Consider the following 19,176-nt stretch of genomic DNA (forward strand, 5'->3'; position numbering starts at 1 on the left):
GAGCACAAAGTCCCAAAACAGTGTACCACACCAGGGTCTGCTGTTGTTCCTTTAATGACCTCAAATAAGATTTGCCTCTTGTAATTATTATACACAAGCAGCCAGCTTCTTACAGGGTCTGCAAAGGCAAGGCGTGAGGATGCATGATCCTAACACCGCCTGAGTGTTAGAGGAGATAGAACCTTATCAGGAATTCCCAATTAGAGTGATAATGACATTAAAGAAGTCATTTGCTGTGAGCCATGCAGCACAGCACCATCACCATAAGACACAGGGGAAAACCAAATATTAGACCCTGCCATGCATTGTGAAAGAGGGGACTGCACATTGACATTAGGTTACCAAAGGCATATATCCATGTCTGTCATGTGCCCTTGAGACTGTCTTCTGGGTCATACGCATGTATATGAGGTTGTAAAATGAAAAAAAATAGCAGTATTTGTAATTTAGATGTGGTGCTGCCATGACATGTTTGTATCTCTGTAAGGCTTAACTCTCCCATTTTCCTGCATAAATACACACACAAGTCTCCATTATTTTAAAATCTCTGTTTCCTATGTTAGCCAGTCCTGTCTGTGGTCAGAGAAGATGGATGCATACTCTGGATTACACTGATGGGCACTGACAGTGCTTTGGCAAGATAGCAGAGGAATACAGGCCAGTAACAATTCACAGACAAGCAACTGATTTTTTTAAGTTTTTAAGTGCAAGATCCTTTCTGATAATCAAAATAGAGTATTTTGTCTTCATATTTAATTCTCCTACAGTGTGTTATTCAGAACCAAATAGCAGTGACTGTATAAGGACATAAATTAAGCAGAACTTACAGAGAGAAATAACCTATCCAGCGGCATGTTTGGATGAAGCAGGTACTCTCTTAGTCCCAGGCCTGTTCCTTCCCCAGTCTAATACAGTTTGAGGGGATTTGCTGAGAGTTTAAATCATGTTCTCGAATGAATGAGATGGTTTGGGAGAAACAGTGGTCACTTCTCATGGAGGAAATCGGGATGTTATTGAGGGAAGGAATGATACAACCGTCAGCCACTAAGGGACAGAAGAGGAGAGAAAGGCACTTCCTGCCTGGGAAGCAGTGAGGTGTTTTCTCAATGTGGTCATTATGGCCATGTAAACAAAGGTTTCACTGAGTTGAATCTCCTATTCAGTAGAGTTGTTAATTTAATTATTGGTTTCATCTTTCCAAGACCCTACCTGTTCAATTTAAAAGCAACTCTTTTGCCTTCTGTCCTACCCTGTACTATATGTCCTTAGCTCTATCAAAGTTTGTTTTCCACCATTCTCATTCCTGAAAGGAAACACAGGGATGTAATCACAAAGTAGTTTCTGACTTTGGATTCCTGTCTCCCCTTTTCCCAGGCTGCAGAAACCCTGGTATCTGTTTTGGGCAGACACTCTGGGCTCCTCTCTGCACCTGTACTATGCTCTCTGCTGTTATTGCCCAAGATGACTGGATTAAAGCTAGTGCAAGAGTCATGCTTGGGCTGTGGTTAGACCTGAACCGTAACGTGAACAGGCTGCAGGCAACAAAACACCTGCGGGGGGCAACTCCTCCTCTTCCCAGCTGCAAGAACCTGTGCTCTCATTCTCCCATCCACCGCTCTCTCACTTTCCATAAGCCCTTCAAGCTGAGGATACCATTTGTTTGAATCTCCAGAACTTATCTTGGCTTTTCTAATGTTAAGACTTCTCTATAGCTAACATGAAGATTTCTGACCCTACTTCAGCCTGGACGCGTTATTTACTTTCATGTATTTCATCATGGTGTTGGAAGATTATTTTAAGCCTCTGAAAAAGCATTCTTGTAGATCCAATCATAATAAAAGAAAACAGTAAAAAATGGACACCCTTTTCCTATACTCCAAAAACCTCCACCCATTTTTCAGAGGCAGGTAATGAGTGACCTGAATTCCACTCCTTGGCAAGAATCTACTCCTTCTGGAGGTAACTGAGCTATGTCTCAGTTCCTTTTATTTGCAAAGCTTTCAAGAAGCCCTTTAGAAAGTTTTTTTCATATTCTAATCACATTCAAGATTTTCCCCTTTCCCAGAGAAACAGCCTTCAGGATTTTAACGTGTTGTCTGATCATTGCCCTGTCCACAGTCCCATATGTGACTTTCCTAGTTTCTGAAGTGGAAGAATTTCAAATGCTAGTATTTTTGATGGACAGAATGGCAGTGTTCAAGTGATAATCAGTTAAGAAAATGAATTAAAAATGTGCTGATTGAAGCTGAAGCAATAGAAAGTTAGAGATAAGTGAAGGATGAATCAAACTAATAAAACAAATACTTCACTCCTATTCCTCAAATTCAAAGAAAAATGTATACTCTTCACAAGTTCAGCTCCAAGATCCTGCACTGCTGAACACAGGTGAATGTCACAAACAAAAGCATGGAGATTATTCCAGCACATTTTCACATCAAATAGTAATAGTGGGTCCTGCAGATGGCTGTTAGACAAAGAAGGATAATAAGGGTTAACGGTTCCTAAACCTGAGATATATACTGCAGATTGGCAATCATGATACTGCTGCTGATATATACTGCTATTGCTTTTCTTTAAGGGATATATTTTAAATGCAATTTTCTACAATGCTGTGGAAAATAGATATGTTTAAAAACTTGACCATTTATGAGATAAACTCAATGCGGGTTTTGAAGGAGCTTGAAGCAGGAATACGAAATAATAAAATACTTAGTGATTTATTCTTTGATGAGGAAGGAAGTGCCTGTATTGGAAGTGCATAATAAAAAACCTGAAAGCATCCAGGATTGTATGAGGGAGCAAGTATAAAAGGGAGAATAGCTTATAAAGAAAACAAATCTTGCTGATTAATTAAAGATTGTTTAAAGATTTATTAAAGATTGTCAAAGTCTTTTGAGATTGGGGCATAATGAGCATAACCACAAGTTCCTTAGTAGAGCAACTCCAATGAGCATAACCACAAGTTCCTTAGTAGAGCAACTCCAAATATAAACCAACTAATGCTATCATCCTAAAACCGATTTAAGAGAAAGACTGTAATGAACCCAGGCCTGAGATGAAGTTAACATAACAAGTAATGATGTATAGGTTGTCTAAGGTAAGGGTAGAAGTAAAAGGTAGAACACAGACTATTTTCCATGGTGAAATGAATTAAAACAATATATATTTCTATTTTTTTTTTAAGATACCAATTTTGTTTCAAATAAAAAGTGCAGAAGCCTGAAATATTGAATCCCTGGAATGGGTAGCAAAATGGAAAAGGTGACAAAGATTTCATCTTTTTTTTTTTTCTTTTTTTTTTTTTTTTTTATATTCAGACCTTGACAATGAGAAGGTAGGAGCTGAAGAACCTGTTGCCAGAGCCATCCATGCTGTGACACTGAACAACAAAGTGAGGGCTGTGAGAAGCCGTGCAATACAGCTGGTGGCTCCACTCTGCTGTGCTGAGGATTGTGTCACTGTTGCATCTACGTTCTGTGTTTGAATCTAAAATTGTCTGAAATGCTAATCTAATGAAATGTGACCTTCATAAAATAGAGTGAGAGAGTTTTCTTAAGACTATGGTTATTGTTTCCATGTTTAGGACCCTTCCACTGCCTAGTTTTTATCATAGTGGTAGTGCTGCTGTCACTGTTCTGATCAAGGGCCTGAAATAGAGAAAGCCATTCTTAAATACCAATTGCTTGCACCACCTGAAAGAAAGGATAGATGTTATTTGTGTGTGGGAGAGATGTTGGCAGGAAGAGAAATGATGAAGTGGTCCCTTGTCATCTACCCATCACCTCATCCTCTGGCTCTGGCCAAGAGTGAGCCAGCTGACTCTCCATGAAGAAAAGTTAGATATAACCCAACCTTGCTGCCACAAACTAAATAGGTGAAACTAACTCTAATCACTCTAATCACAACTAACTCTAAACCTGACTCAAGTACAGCCAGTAACAGCAGTATAGACGTAGCCAGCAAGGCTTGCGGTAGGACACAGAATTAATTTAAACAACCTTGATGCTAAAGCACTGCAGTGATTATTTTCTTCTTCTTGTTATTACAACAAACACTTCAAACAGGCAGATGAATGGCAAAGCAGTCAGATGTAGACATAACCTAAACATGCAAAGCAAGGCCATAATAGGCATGTCTTTATCAGACCTCTTTAGCATATAGCATGTACATAATGGATTTTTCCCATACTTTATCCATGCTTATTAGTATGATACAGATTAAGATGTGAGTGTATCTAGGTTATATATAATTGAGAGAATCTGGTCTCATGAGACAGATTTTAAGTGACTTCAAAGTAGTTAGTTAAGAAGGAAAATAGTTATGACTAGCAAATACATGCACAGCTGAGAAATATCAAAACTTGAGTCATTAGAGAAACACTACATTAATTGTTTTGATATGAATTCTCTTGAAGTTTTTTATCTGGAAAAAAAATATTTTTCCTAAAGAAAATCATAGTTCTGACTGCCATTTCAATCTACTCCAAATGCTACTTGAAATGTATGTTGCCTCAGTCATCTTTACTACAATGGAATTATAAGTTTGTTGATGCAGAGGAACTGAGCATGGTTGCTTGGCAAAGAATTTTGGAGGAAGATAGATTTGCTGGTGTATGGTTACTGATAATTAACTTCAGTCTTGGTTTAAATAATGTAAGACCAGATCTACTCCATTGATGCCATTGGAGTTACTCCAAATTTACAGTATAATGCTATATATAAAAATAGAAATATGGCTGTATAAACCTGCATTCTGCTGAAACTAGTATGTTACATGACCAGTTCCGTGAGGACTGGGTTTTTACTATGGATTAAAAATGTAAATAAAAGGATGTTAAGATCTGAAGTACAAGACGCTGCTGGTGGAAATCAATGAAAAAAAATATTAGTTGCCACACTATGTATTTTGCACTGACACTGAGGATTTCATTAGTCTTGTGTGTGTATGTGTGTGAGCAGGGGATAAGGTCCTGTGGGTGTGTCTAAATTAGCAATTTAGGGCTCTAGAGGAGTTCCTTCTCATTCAAATTTGGTGTACATCTGTACTTGGAGTCTGGCAGTGCAAATCTGAGCACTGATGTGCTGGACGTGGTTTTCTTCCTTCTAGAGCAAGGGCTGAAGCTTGGTGAGGGAAAACCACCTCCACCTCTAACTTGCCACATGTTGCAAGGTGGTCCAGCCATCTCCACATGAGAGCTGTGTACCCAGGACAGGTGACTGGTACAAATTCCACTGCCACTTCCAAGGCAACGTGAGCATATTGTCTTTGAAGAACAACAGGCAGTACCAAACCGAGCCCTGCTCCTTCCACCTTTGAGCCCACCAGTAGATAGTCTAGTTGCCCCTGTGGATGATTTCTGATAAAAGTAGAGATTAGCAAATGCAGGCAAAATTTAACAAGCCTATTTTTCCTCTTCTTCTAGTCTGATATATTCAGAGTTTTCTGTATCCCGATTTATTCAACTGTCAATAGAAGGTGCAACTTGCCTGAATTTGTATTTGTAATACAAAAGATTGTAAAAAGCATCTTGTACGTCATGATTCATAAGAAGTCTCAAATACTAGTCCTGAGGCAGCATTAGTCTTAATAGATTTTCTACAGAGGCATTGGAGAGGTTCCACATTATCTTACAATTTAACCTACATATTTGACATCTCTCTTTTGGCCCATATTAATCTCCATCTAGTTTTTGCCTTTTTGTGCTATTTATATCTAACTTCATTTTTATAATATAAATTGCAATTAAATCATGTGATTATCACTTTAAATCAAATATAGTTTGTTTCAGTATCAGTCAGGGCCATCTCCAAGAACACATTTAAACTGCAGAGGGAATTCAGCTATTCATATCACGTTTGCTTCCACTAGCAAATCCTGCCAAGCTGTAGAACTTTGAGTTGAACCATATGGTTTTGATGAAACATGGTGACTTGAAATTTATTTTTGCTTTGCAAAACAAAAGTCAGTGCCAAAATACTGTCTGTGAAAAATTCAGCATCAGGAAAAAAAGTAAAGTATAGGAGTGTTAGTGTCACACTGCTTGGATTCAGCATTTCTATGTCTCAAGAGAATGCTTAGCAAAGTGCCACTAGTCGGAAGAGAGAAAGCCACAACACAGAAGTTCCAAAGGAAAATTACTCTATTTTCTAACATGACTAGGGAATACAGGCAACCAGTTTTAAGAACCTAATCATGAGATGTGCTGAAGGGTTCCCAAAAAGCAGGTTTAGAACTTTTTGAAAAGAACTGTCACTTTTTCAGTGCCCCAAATTATGGGTTACTCTCATATACATTAACTCAAAGAACTGGACCAGTAAATGAACCTTCAATGAGGTAAAAAGGAACCCAGCAAAAGATGTGAAATGCTGCTTTTAGCAGGTATTTGTAATGGGTATGAAAAGAAGCTATTTCTCTGTGTGGCACACTTTAAGACATGCAGTATAATGGACAGTTTGAGGTCCTATATTGTCTAGTATGTTCTTTTGCTGAAATTGGATTTAGAGCTCTCAGTTTCAATTGTCTGAACTATGAGCCTCTCTAAGATTTCGTATTTGAAATTTACTGGCCTTTAATGTTCTGTCAGATTTGAGCACAGATTTTAAAGCACATAAGTCTAGGAAGGGAAATAAAAATATTTGGGTTTGGCTGTTTAGATTGAAGGCTGCTTTTGCCAGGCTCCTTTCTGCTGTATAATGAGAAACTGAAATCACTCTTGAAAAGACCCAGCGTGACTCTAAAACATTGTAACCTGTTCTTACTTCACTAGACAAGATCAAATCCTGCAATCCATAGTTATTGCTTCAGCCTCTTCCAAGGGTTGGCAATTTTTGCTTTGTTTATAGTCATCCTGCTTGCGAAGTACTTAAAAAGCATGTTCACTTTCTGTGTAGCTAACAAAAAAAGTGTTAGGTTTTTGTTTTTTTAAATAAAGTAAATAAATATCATGTTCATGCTGAAGCTGATAGAATAATCTTGCTTCTGGAAGCAGTACTGGATATAATGTCTTATGTTTCACAGTGCGTTACCCCCTGTGAGGACTTGAGCCTATGCCGAAGCTTGTCTCTGTTGGGGATGAGAAAAGTGGGTCAGAAGCAGCACATACTGATCCAAATCAGACCTTCTTATGAGTTTGGTCTGTAAAACAAATAGGCTAATCTGTGTATACCAATGTCAATTAAATTTTAGAAAGCACCTTTTGAAATCTTAAGGAAAAAATACAATCAATATGTCTTCTCCAGGAAGGGTTACAGCTTCTGTAAACTGAATTCCCAACATTGCAGGAGATTTCTGTATTCAATACCTCTGTTAGCCTCCTACCTGCAAAATTAATATACTTCACCTCAGAGTGATATAGTGAGGGTTTATTTACCTAGTGCTCGTGAGGAAGTCAGATTCTATAACGATTAATACTATAGAAAATGTCCCAGGAACTCTAATAATTTCCAACTGAAAGAGTATTTTAATAATGTGTAGCAGACTGAGCACAAGGCCACCCTCTGGGTAGTGAGGACAAACCGTAATGCCAGAAACCTGCCTGCCCCCTGGGTACCATCCCTCCTCTCGCCTTCGAAGGCAACAAGTCCTGTGATCACAGATGGGAAGATAATGAAATGAAGCAGATGCATATGGAGCAAAATTCAGGTTGCTCAGGAAATTCCTAATTTTCCAGTGCATTGTAATTCCAGGGGTGTGCGTGTGTGGTGGGAAGCTGCGTGGATGGTTTGGTTCATCAGTAGCTTTCATTCCTGTGATACAGTAATACTAATTTTAATTTTTTTGTTGCTGAACCATTGGCCACATTCAGACACTCTCAATGTTTAAGTTCATCTTTCTGAAGGAGTTTTTTTGCAAAGTGTTTTAAGTTTATTTTGAATGTTTAAATTGATAGGAGTTGAAATCAACTCTAAAGTGATTAATAGTAATACCAGCAGGGAAATGGTTGAAAATAAAGGTAAAGTGATCTATGCATTCTTCCAATGCCCTCCCTTTCAAAGCTCACGAATATCAAGAGCTGAATTTAGCCCCAGGTGCAACACTAGGCTGGCACACCAAGCTGGTTAACAGTAAGAACTAGAGCTGCAAGATAATGCAGTTTTAGGGATGTACTCATTCATAAAATGGTGAACTCTAGGAAGGTGTTCAATGGTAATGTGCCCTAGGCCACTGTGCTGCAGCTCCTGGGCCTGCCCAAGATGAACCGGAGCCCATGGAGGCCAAGGCAGCTCTCTCCTTGTTCACGCCTTGGCCCCTGGTGGTCATGTTGGTCCTCCCTTGCCCAAAACCCTGGTAGCTAAGGCAGGAGCTGAACACACAGGAGGTCCAGGTTTGCCTATTCTGCACGGGGTTCCTGGTGGCTTCCTCTCCTTCTCAAGGTTGCTTCACCTGTACATCACTCCCTCTGTCACTTTATCTCCCCACCCCAGCCAAAGGGGCCCTCATTGGAGTGGAGAAATAGAATGCACATTTACCTTAAATCATTATTTTTGGCAGCTGAAAACAGTCTTATGATGGGAAAGTGCTGGACAACTCACTATAGATGGGCTGTCAGCCTGACTTACTGCATTAGACCTGCACTCCTGAGCTCTGGGGAAACCTTGCTTTACATTTCACTTCCAGGTAATTTTATCTAGCTACTTTCTTGTAATAATACAAATCATCTTAATATTGTTGTTTGGTGGGGTTTTGTTTGTTTGTTTGTTTTTTATAATGAAACAAATCTTTGTGTGTGCAAAACTGTACTGACACAAATGGGATTTCATTTGACAGTGCACCAGTGAGGAGGACTAGAACACAATGTATATTAGGATTTCAGAATGAGATCAGGTAAAACTTACTCTAGTGTTTGGCCATCTAAGTTTTCTTCAGGTTTTTCCCTTTCAGTGCTGAAAAGAGTAACTATGGACTATGTATCTGTTTCACAGCAATGTAAACGTACTTGACATGATCTTATTTTGGGCAGTTTCAAATTTTAGACTTCAAAGCATCTTATACTTTGATCTAGGATTTCTGACTTTGCCAGAAAATAAGAGGTAAAATCTGTTTTCAATACCTACAGAAATGTTTTCTGTTAGCAGTTTTTAGGAACTACAAGTAAATTATGGTATCACTGTTATTTGTGTAGTTTTCACTCTTACCTCTAAATTTGAGTTTATCTTTTTGTCAGTTTAATGGGTATCAGATATATATTTTTACTTTTTGTTAGTTTAATGGGTATCAGATATACATTTTTACATGCCTATTTTTGATACATATTTTCTTACTTTTGAACTGATTACACTGACTTTTAAGAGTTCATTTTAAACACAGGACGTTACCAGTGTATATTATCTCCTACTGTTGGTCAAAATGACATAGTGCTGTGATACACAGTCCACACAAATTGCATGCAGGCATAGCACCCTATCTGACTAACTAGTATGTTTATTTGGACCTGCATAATGCAAAATTTCAAATACAAAGCTGGTATTTCAATCTGTAGAGCAGCCTGAAATGGATTTGGTGGACTCACCTTAATGTAATTTTTCATCCTTCCTTTCCTGAATAGTTAAGAGGTTATTTTTTCCTTCACTGACTCAACAATTTGATAGCAAAAAGAAGATGAAATGTAAGTTGTTGCCACCTTGCTAGGAGGTTTGTGCTCCTAGTAATCATTGTCTTCCAGTGTGCCCCAGGCCCAATACTAGTGTTATCTATGTATAGATCACACTCTAGATAGCGTAAGGAGAAGTGCTTTATGTGAGAAGCCTTAGAGCAGACTAGAATGGTCAAAAAAGAGGTAAACTTTGAACTACAGTTTTCTACTACTTCACAGGAAGGAGTTGTCTCTCTATAAGGAATTTTACCAGCTGCTGGACAATATCTTCAGATCACTAAAAACAACCATAGACTTTAAAGTGGCCAGCAATTCAAATCAAGTGACAGCAAAGATACTGATATGTCACCCAGAGCTAAGCTGGGAAGGTCAACCACTGTTAAGGTGTTTCTGGAGACAGACTTCTTATTTTCCCGGCTGGGTGGGCTCAGATGAGATGAATGCTCTTCCAAGGACCTGTGTGACACTTGTACTAGTAGGGACAGAGATAAGCAGATAGAACAAGGGCCTTTTATCCATCTTCACCTTTCTAGAGGCTCCTGCCAGCTGAGCAGAAGGGGAGCTCTTCGCACAAGCCACTAGGTGAATGGGGTGCAAGCCAGACAGAAACAGCACTCAGGATTTTGGACCTGATGCCTTGAAATAGTGTTTCCACAGAGGAGGCTGCTGACAGCTGCTTCTTGGCATGAAATGGACATGGTTCTGTGTTTACTGACCTTGGGCACATTGTTCTGAAACTCTCACTGCTCCTGCCAGCAGCCTAACAAAACAACTACCACACCCTATGCTGTTCAGCAAGAGTTTTGCATGGTGACAAGTACCATGCAGTGCCTTAGCTTCGGGATCCAATTTTGTCAAAGCCATAAGGAAATGAAGCTCAGTGACATTGCACGGGTGAATGAGTCTATGTATCCACCTGACTTTGGGGTCTGCCAATAGCTTTTTAATTTACTAGTCAATAGTCAACTGCAGAGGATAAGAGATCTCAAAACCATTACGTTTCTACAGGTTTTGTAAAAATTATCCTCTGGGTGAGGATAAGCATGCCAGTGCTTATGCTGAGAAGAAGAATGCTGAAAGAGATAGGGAACCACCTAGCTTCACCTTTTGCACCCAAATCCATGTAAAATTGATCTTCACTGTGATTGCTATTTACAGAGTTCCCAAGAAAAAATACTATTTGTAAATCAATCCTAATAAATTGTTGACTTTGCAGATGGTACTGAAAGATTAGGAATGCTGGCCATGTCCTATATTTTTGCACATCTTCCAAATATATGTGCATGTACCTGATACCAAAGCAACATCATGGAGCTGTGTGTATCAGTGTCTGTGGTCTGCAGCAGCTTTTGGTGTTGTACAGAGCACGCTCCTTGGTGCGAATCCGTGAGCACCCACGTACTGAAGGAAGCATACTGCTTTCACTCTGCCTGATCATTCAGCTGCACAGTTTGTTTCATCCTTTATGCTTCTCCAGTCAATGCAAAGCCTTCCCATAACTGAGGACTTCTAATCCCTTTATTTGAGATTCATCCTCAGCATGAAGATAAACACTCAAAGCTACTAAGAACTAACTGTGATAAAAAACTAAATATCATGAAACAAAGCAACGTTATTAAATGGAATGATTTTATTTTCTTAAAGGAATCACTTTCTGCATAATCCTCACATATGGTATTCTTCATGTTGCATGGCAATACAAATAAATTAGTATTAATTCAGGTCACTCCAAACACAGCTCTCTTCTCCTCCTCCTCCTCCTCCTCCTCGCCCTTGACACCTTGGTGGCCCAATGCTTTCTACACTTCCACATTCCCTCTCTGTGTCCTAAACCTGTCCTTGCTATTCCCAGCTTCCAAGCTATCTTCGCCTTTACTCTCCATTTCATATTGGCATGTCGTCAACTTACCAGTCTGCAGTTTCACAGTGCCTGGCTAGAACACACCTGCCTGTTGACCAGTGCTTTACATCCCTTCAGCTGCAGTGTGGCCACACACAGCAGGTAAGGGATGAGGTTCTCCTGCCTTCCCTTGCCCAAGACTTACAGGTTTTTAATAGTTTGGAGGATGCCACCACCACACACACAGAAAATGAGACTACTTTGTGCAATTCAGGAAGGCTACAAGCATCGGCACGTGCTTGTTAAAGGGGTGGGTGTCCCAAGACTTCAGAAGCCAAGAAGACAGAGAGAAGTGACGGTGTTTCCATATTTGCTGACTCAACACCAGTGCTGGTTGCGATGGGAATGGGAGCAAAGGTGGGAGTGAGGTGCCTCTCTCCTACCCTTCTCTCCCCATAGGAAATTTGCATGTGAACCGGAGTTTGCTGAATTTGTGTGCACGATCTAAACTTCTTGGCTGTCTAGGTCTAGAGACAGATCTTCTTTCTTTTTTATATAAGCTTAGCTTCACTGATTTCATGTGGCTACATCAATTTATTCCAGTCAAAGATCTAAACTGCTCTTTTCAGGTGTGATTATTTAAAATTAAGTGCTTTTAACTTTTCCTGTTGCCTAGATGAAAGAATTATAGAGCAGCAATCTCACAGTCAAAACATTTTTATTTGATTCTCTTTGCCAGAGAAAACCTTGTTCAGAAAATAGAAGTATAGTCCATGCCAAACACTTGAAGAAATATTTATTCCAGTCTTGCCTGCAGGAAAGCCTCTTGGAGATCTAGGGCAATTTTGATTATAGTGCTGCAACATTTAATGATACTCATCAAAGAGTTATTTTTTTGTCCTCTTCAGGAACTACAGGGGACTTTTTTTACTTCCATGTGAAATTCATTCTCTCCCTACTACAAACTTATTTAATTGCAGTTCACACTACATGCTCTTTTTTCCTGCTGTGTTTGTTCTGCTCTGGTGCCTGACAACCTCTTTTAAATTTAGGGACCTCTGAGACAGCTAGATCTGTAGGGAAAATCTGTCCATATAAGTATCTGGATCTAAAGCACTGCTTGTCATCTTGTCCAGTCTATTCAATAGTTTTAAAGAACTCCAAAAGCTGCCCAAGAAAAGTAAATTTTGGTAATCTATGTTTACACAGCTTCTAATAGGTTTTGCACTTCCAGTGAACATTCTTCACTAATTCAAAATTTTAGTATTTCTAAACCACTAGCAAAAAGTCATCCCAAGCATTAGTTTTAATCCTATGAATACAGTTTATAATCACTCTAGCTAGCCTGATCTTTTTATTTAGTACTTCCCTCATGTTAGTGTCCTTTGCAAATGTTAGCAGTGACAAGTCAAGGTTTTCTTCTAAATTGTCCATTAACTTAAAAAGTGAAGACAAGAAACAATCCATTAAAGAGCTTACTAGTAATGCCTACTTGATTTTCTGATTGTAGTTGTGTTTCAAGATAAACACATTAACAGGTGTGTAATTTGTTTAATATCTCTACTTCCCTACCAAAACCAAATCCTTTGCAGGAAAACCACTGATATTTTGTTGAATTATTTTATTAAGACACAGCAAATATTAGCAGTCCAGAAATACACATAGCACATCTCCAAAAATGGATTTAAACTATTGAAGAAAACATTGAAGCAAATTATATTAGACTGGCTGATAAGTATACTGTTGCCACAGAGGATTTAAATAGAATTTCACCATTTGATAGTTAGCTACCAGCATATGATAGCTGATGATCTAATTTGACTTTGTATTACCTTGAAAATTCTTTATCCTCAGACAACACCTCCCAAAAAAACAGATTATTATTTAACAAGTCACTTGTTTTGTAGCCAAAGTAGAGAAGTGGACGGAATTCTGCTAAAATATATGGACATAAATAATATTACAAGTTATAGAGCAAATCACATTTTCCACAGATACATACACACATATTATATGCATATATTCATATGGAAAATATATGTTTATTGGATTAAATGTTGGTCTGTAGCTTTCTGAATTTATTTTGTGTCTTCTAGGGCAGCTGCACAAGAGATGCCACAAAAGATCAGCTTTTCTCCATGCCATGCATTCTTTATCAGAGACTTGACCAAGTGTGATTGAGAGTGGAAAAAAAAAAGAAGAACTACAGAAGCGTGCAAAGCATTTTATATTATCACAGCTGTATTCATGTGGTGATTCATTCTACTGCAGAAGTATACATTTGTTTCAAACTGATACAGCTGAAAGAGCATAAAACTCTTCTAATTTCCTTATATGCAAAAACTTCAGTATTGGTATTAATGTTACGGAATTGAAATCTTACCATAAGAAACAAAATGGTGATACGGACGAGCTTTTTATGGTAGTTTTTATGGGTCAGGTTTCATCACAGTTTGCCTTCCTTCTCTGCCTGTAACCTTTTTCATCCTGGAACAGCAAGAAGAACTACAGATTATTTTAAACTCTGCTTCGGTAAAGTAACATCTGCATTACACTACACACAGTGATTAGTCTTAAAATGATGATAAATGTACACAGTCATAGACTAAAGTATATACAGGCCTGAAACCATGTAAACGCAAAAGCTCTGCAGTGTTGAAGCTCATCATGATTGGAAATAAGTTATTTAGATCTCACTGTACATTTTACATGGCATCATTTTAATGTAAAACTTTATGTTGTCAGCAGCAACATTAAAAGAAAATCAGTTTTTCTAGAAAATAAATATACAGTATGTAAGTGTCTCATCATCTTCCTTTCGTTGTGCTTCTCATCATCTTGTCCCACAACTCATGTCTGACCCTGTTTCCTGACTCTTGAGCCACTGCTTGTGAACCTCCAAACAGCCTCGTTCAATCACAAAATCTCTCCTAAACACCGTTTTTGTCTGTGAATATCAGTTTTCTCTAATTTGGTATTAGTCCTACAGCATGCTGATGCCTCCCAAGCATTTATTTTTCTACTTCTTCTTTGTTGAAAACCCACTCAATTTATTTAATATTAATAATTTTATAATAACCTATTTATGCAGTGCGGGAAGTATACATAGTACTTTAATAACAAAAGGCTAAAATCCACCATTAGTCATGTCAGATCCCCTCATGGGCACGATCTAATTGAAACTGATGGCAATATGAAAGGGAGGAAAATGCTGCTTCACGAGAGAAATATTTGAACACTGGCTTTGACAACAAGACAGTGCACATCTTACTCATGGACACTGGGTCTATCCTGTAAAATGGATGGAACCTCTGGGGTAACTTCAGGAGTGTACAGCTGTGCAAGGTAATAAAAAAATATGGCAGATTTCAGAGTGAAAAATATTTCTAGCTTCCAACAGCCTACAGCATACATGAAGTACCAACTAGAAAACTTCATCTTGGTACGAGACCCTTGCTAAAGCTGAATTTGAGCAAGACTAATACTTATCTTAATGGGCAGTTTTAAGAAGTCTTTGGTGAAAGACAAGCATGAATATAAAGAATTATATAGTATTGCATGTGTTACAGTATGAAAATAATTATCTGACAGAATCACAAAATGTTAGGGATTGGAAGGGACCTCGAAAGATCATCCAGTCCAATCCCCCTGCCAGAGCAGGAACACCCAGATGAGGTTACACAGGAATGTGTCCAGGTGGGTTTTGAATTTCTCCAGAGCAGGAGACTCCACAACCCCCCTGGGCAGCCTGTTCCAGTGTCTGTCACCCTCACTGTGAAGAAGTTTCTTCTCAAATTTAAGTGGAACCTCTTGTGTTCCAGTTTGAACACAATTCCCCTTGTCCTATCATTGGTTGTCACTGAGAAGAGCCTGGCTCCATCCTCATGGCACTCACCCTTTACATATTTGTAAACATTAATAAGGTCACCCCTCAGTCTCCTCTTCTCCAAACTAAAGAGACCCAGCTCCCTCAGCCTTTCCTCATAAGGGAGATGCTCCACTCCCTTCATCATCTTTGTTGCCCTGCGCTGGACTCTCTCCAGCAGTTCCCTGTCCTTCTGGAACTGAGGGGCCCAGAACTGGATACAATATTCCAGATGTGGTCTCACCAGGGCAGAGTAGAGGGGAAGGAGAACCTCTCTGGACCTCATGAATGCGTCCATTCATGAAGGATTTATTTGTCACAAACAGGAAAAACAAAAAAAGAAATTATGAATAATTTTTCTGGGTGAATGCATTTTGCACTTCCAGGGTTTTTTAATTTTATCCTGTTTACTCCCCGTTTTATATAATAATCTAATCTAAGGTCAACAAAAACCTTTGACCTTATGCTGTGTACAACAAAGCTCCTGTCTGCTGGAGGGCTACATACTATTAAAACTATAACAAACTAAATAGCTACAAACTAAATATCTGTTACTGTAAACATTCTCCATTGCCATCATTAGCTAGAAAATTTTTGTAAGAAAGGGTTAAAAAAAAAATGACATCATCTGGTGGATCCAAGAGCAGAAACTCCGAAGGTCCATGTGGGTATTCAAAATGGCCTCAGATGCACTGCAGAAAAAGGTATATTTAGTTAGAGGGAAGTGTTATGCTGTCTCCATTCAGGATGGTCTAGGATCCTGGGATGTGTTCTTCTAGATGCTTGAGTTCCTGATTAACCCAGTGCCAAAAGACTCTCTTCTCACAAGGAAACACAGGTATTTAGTAGAGCTGACACTTGTAGTGTTTCCTATATGTGCATAGCTTTTTATTTTCTCACCATGTTCCAAGTATAAATCCAATTTTATTGTATTGTCTCATGCTTATGACGGTATTTCCTACAGTTAGATGAGGGATTGCATTTTATTCAAGTATTTTCCATTCTTGCAAGTGTAATAAAACACATAATACAGCAAGTGAAAGAAATACATGTAATTTAAGGGAATCTGATTTTTTTTCCAGCTTGCTTATTCAAAACAATCTAAGGCAAATTACAGAAGGCAAAATATATTAGAGAAGAAAAGGCAGGAGAATGATAAACCCACATAATTCACCTTTAGACTGGTTGTACCAAACAGTGTTTCTGGACAGCCTGCTAGCTTTTTAATTAAGACAGACTCTAACATCTCACTCTCCATCTTGGAGGGGGTAATTTACAGAAAGAACTGGTACAGCTGGGCTTTTACTTCTCTGTCACCTGTTCAGCACACTTCACAGGTGTTTTATGAACAGAAATTGCATTCAACTTTGCTTAAAAGATAGGGGAGTTGTTTATCTTGTGGTAGCTGGAGTTTCTGTGTTGAATATCCAAACAATATCTGAATATCTGTACAAAAAAACTGTCTGCAATAATTTTTGTAAATGTGCTTGACTCTGGATCGTTCAAGGCTCTAAATACAAACTGCAGTTTGTCATGGCAAAATGCCTTAGCAATGCCTTTCAAAGGACAAAAATCAGCTTATCACATATTTAAAAATATATGTTTACATGCACTGAGCATGAGTGTCCCACCTTTTTTCACTGTAGGATGCTTGTCTACAGCACACTGATATCACATCGAGGTGAGGATCTGAGACAACATGCTCACAAGTTGGTACGTCTTGGAGGTGAACTAGGACCTCAGATGGCTGGAGAATGAGTACTGGGAGTGCACGAGGGACTGACAACTGCTTGGGCACATCTTCAGTCAGTTTTAGGATCTTACAGAGTGTCTTGCTTGACCTGATAGATGCTCCAGCTACCCCTGCACTCTGAAAATGACATTAGCTGAAACTGTTTCAGGAGAGTACCAGACCCTGCCTGTTGTTGACAGACCAAACCTCCATACTCCTCCAAGCATTCACAGTCATTGGATTAGAAAAATTAAAAGGATACATTTTATTTATTTCCTTAAGCATTAGACCATTAATTTGTCTAATCCCTTTTGAAGCTGCTGATGTCTTTTGCCACCAAGCCTTCTGTAAATGTAAACAAGCTCCAGAAGTTTCTGACCTACTGTATAAACAATTCTTTATGTGTTTGACATTCAACTAGTTTTAACCAGACTACTGCAAGAGTTGGTATATCAATCACTGTATCAATTGCTTTCATGATTTTGTAAATCTTAACGATATTTGCTTCAGAATTGTACTCTGAAACTGAACAACCCAACTTTCTTAGTTGTTCCTTGTACAATTTATTCTCTTTGAAAGTTTTGCTTGCTACCCTATGTACCTGTTCTATCATCACTAGTACAACCTGTGGTAGGGCGACCAAAAGTACACATAATACTCATGATATCATTACAGCAAGTTTTTTTCTTAATACCAGCCTTGGTGATGCCCAACACTTTTTTTGGGTGGCCTTTTTCCACCACTGCATAATGACTCTATGATTTCAGAGAGCCGCCAATGATGATTCCATAATACTTTTCCTAAATTACCATTGCCAGTTCAAAGCTCAGCATAATGAAGGCATCATTTTGATTTTCCCTACACACTTTACCTTAGAGTCTTGCCACTTAAGCCCAGCCAGCAACTAAGCAGCACATAGCCTCTCACTTGCTTCCCCCCTCAGTGGGTAAAAGTGAGAAAACGCATGGGTTGAGATAAGAACGGTTTAATAACTGAAATACAATAAAATAATAATTAAAAATACTAGTAATAATAACTTGCAATGAAAAGGAAAATAAGAGAGACATAAAACTCAAGAGAGACAACTGACACAAGTTAATAACAATTACTCACCAGCAACCAAGTGATGCTCAGCCAGTCCCTGAGCAGCAGGTCCCCCCAACCAGTCTTCCCCCCAGTTTTATTACTAAGAATGATGGCATATTGTGTGGAATATCCCTTTGGTCAGTTGGGGTCAGCTGTCCTGGCTGTGTGTCCTCCCAGTTCCCTGTGCACCCCCAGCCTCCTTGCTGGTGGGGTGGTGTGAGAAATAGAAAGGCCTTGAATCTGTGTAAGCGCTGTTCAGCAACAATTAAAACATCCCTGTATTATCAACACTATTTCCAGCACAAATCCAAAACATAACCCCATACTAGTAACTATGAAGAAAATTAACTCTACCCCAGCATGGTAATCTATAATGAAACTCACCTGCCACCTTATTACTCACTCGCTCACTTTTGTAAGGTTCTTCTGGACTTACTTGCTATCAACACAAAACACTACTCAGAAGGGCTTTGTACCACCTTCAAGTTTGGAGATTTCACTGTGCATACTTTGCTGCTACTCAGCAGTGAATATGTTTGTGGTGGCACATGTCCCTTCTTTCCCCTTACATCAGAGAATATGAATATGTTCCTTTCCCAGCTCCATTTTTGGGCTCACATGTTAGTGTGGGCCAGCATCTAGGGAGACATGCACACTGCGTAGCTGTTGTGGTTACTCTCCTCCTTCATCGGCCCACAGAGCATATGCAACTGCATGTGGCACATGGAGTTGAGGAGCCAGAGAGATAAACCACCACTGATTCAGAAGTTACTTATGCAACAGTGGGAACAACCTGATCATGTTCCTGGGGAAGCATGAGGGAATAATAAGGACCCCAGACACCCCTTATCTCCTAATCTCCATTTCTGGGTCATTTCGTTTTTCAATAATGTGCACTTGTCAAATTTTTTTCTCACTCCAAGAAACAGAAAAAGTCAGATCATGTGTATGTCCGTACCATGGAAAAAACAAAACTCTTTGGCAGCTTGTCTTCAAGGTGATTTGGCTTATCACTCGCTGTAGAGCTTTCTTTTCCCATTGTGTTAATTTAGTAGGTCATG

The sequence above is a fragment of the Columba livia genome, chromosome 4 (genome assembly GCF_036013475.1).
Source record: "Columba livia isolate bColLiv1 breed racing homer chromosome 4, bColLiv1.pat.W.v2, whole genome shotgun sequence".
NCBI classification, from domain to species: Eukaryota; Metazoa; Chordata; class Aves; order Columbiformes; family Columbidae; genus Columba; species Columba livia.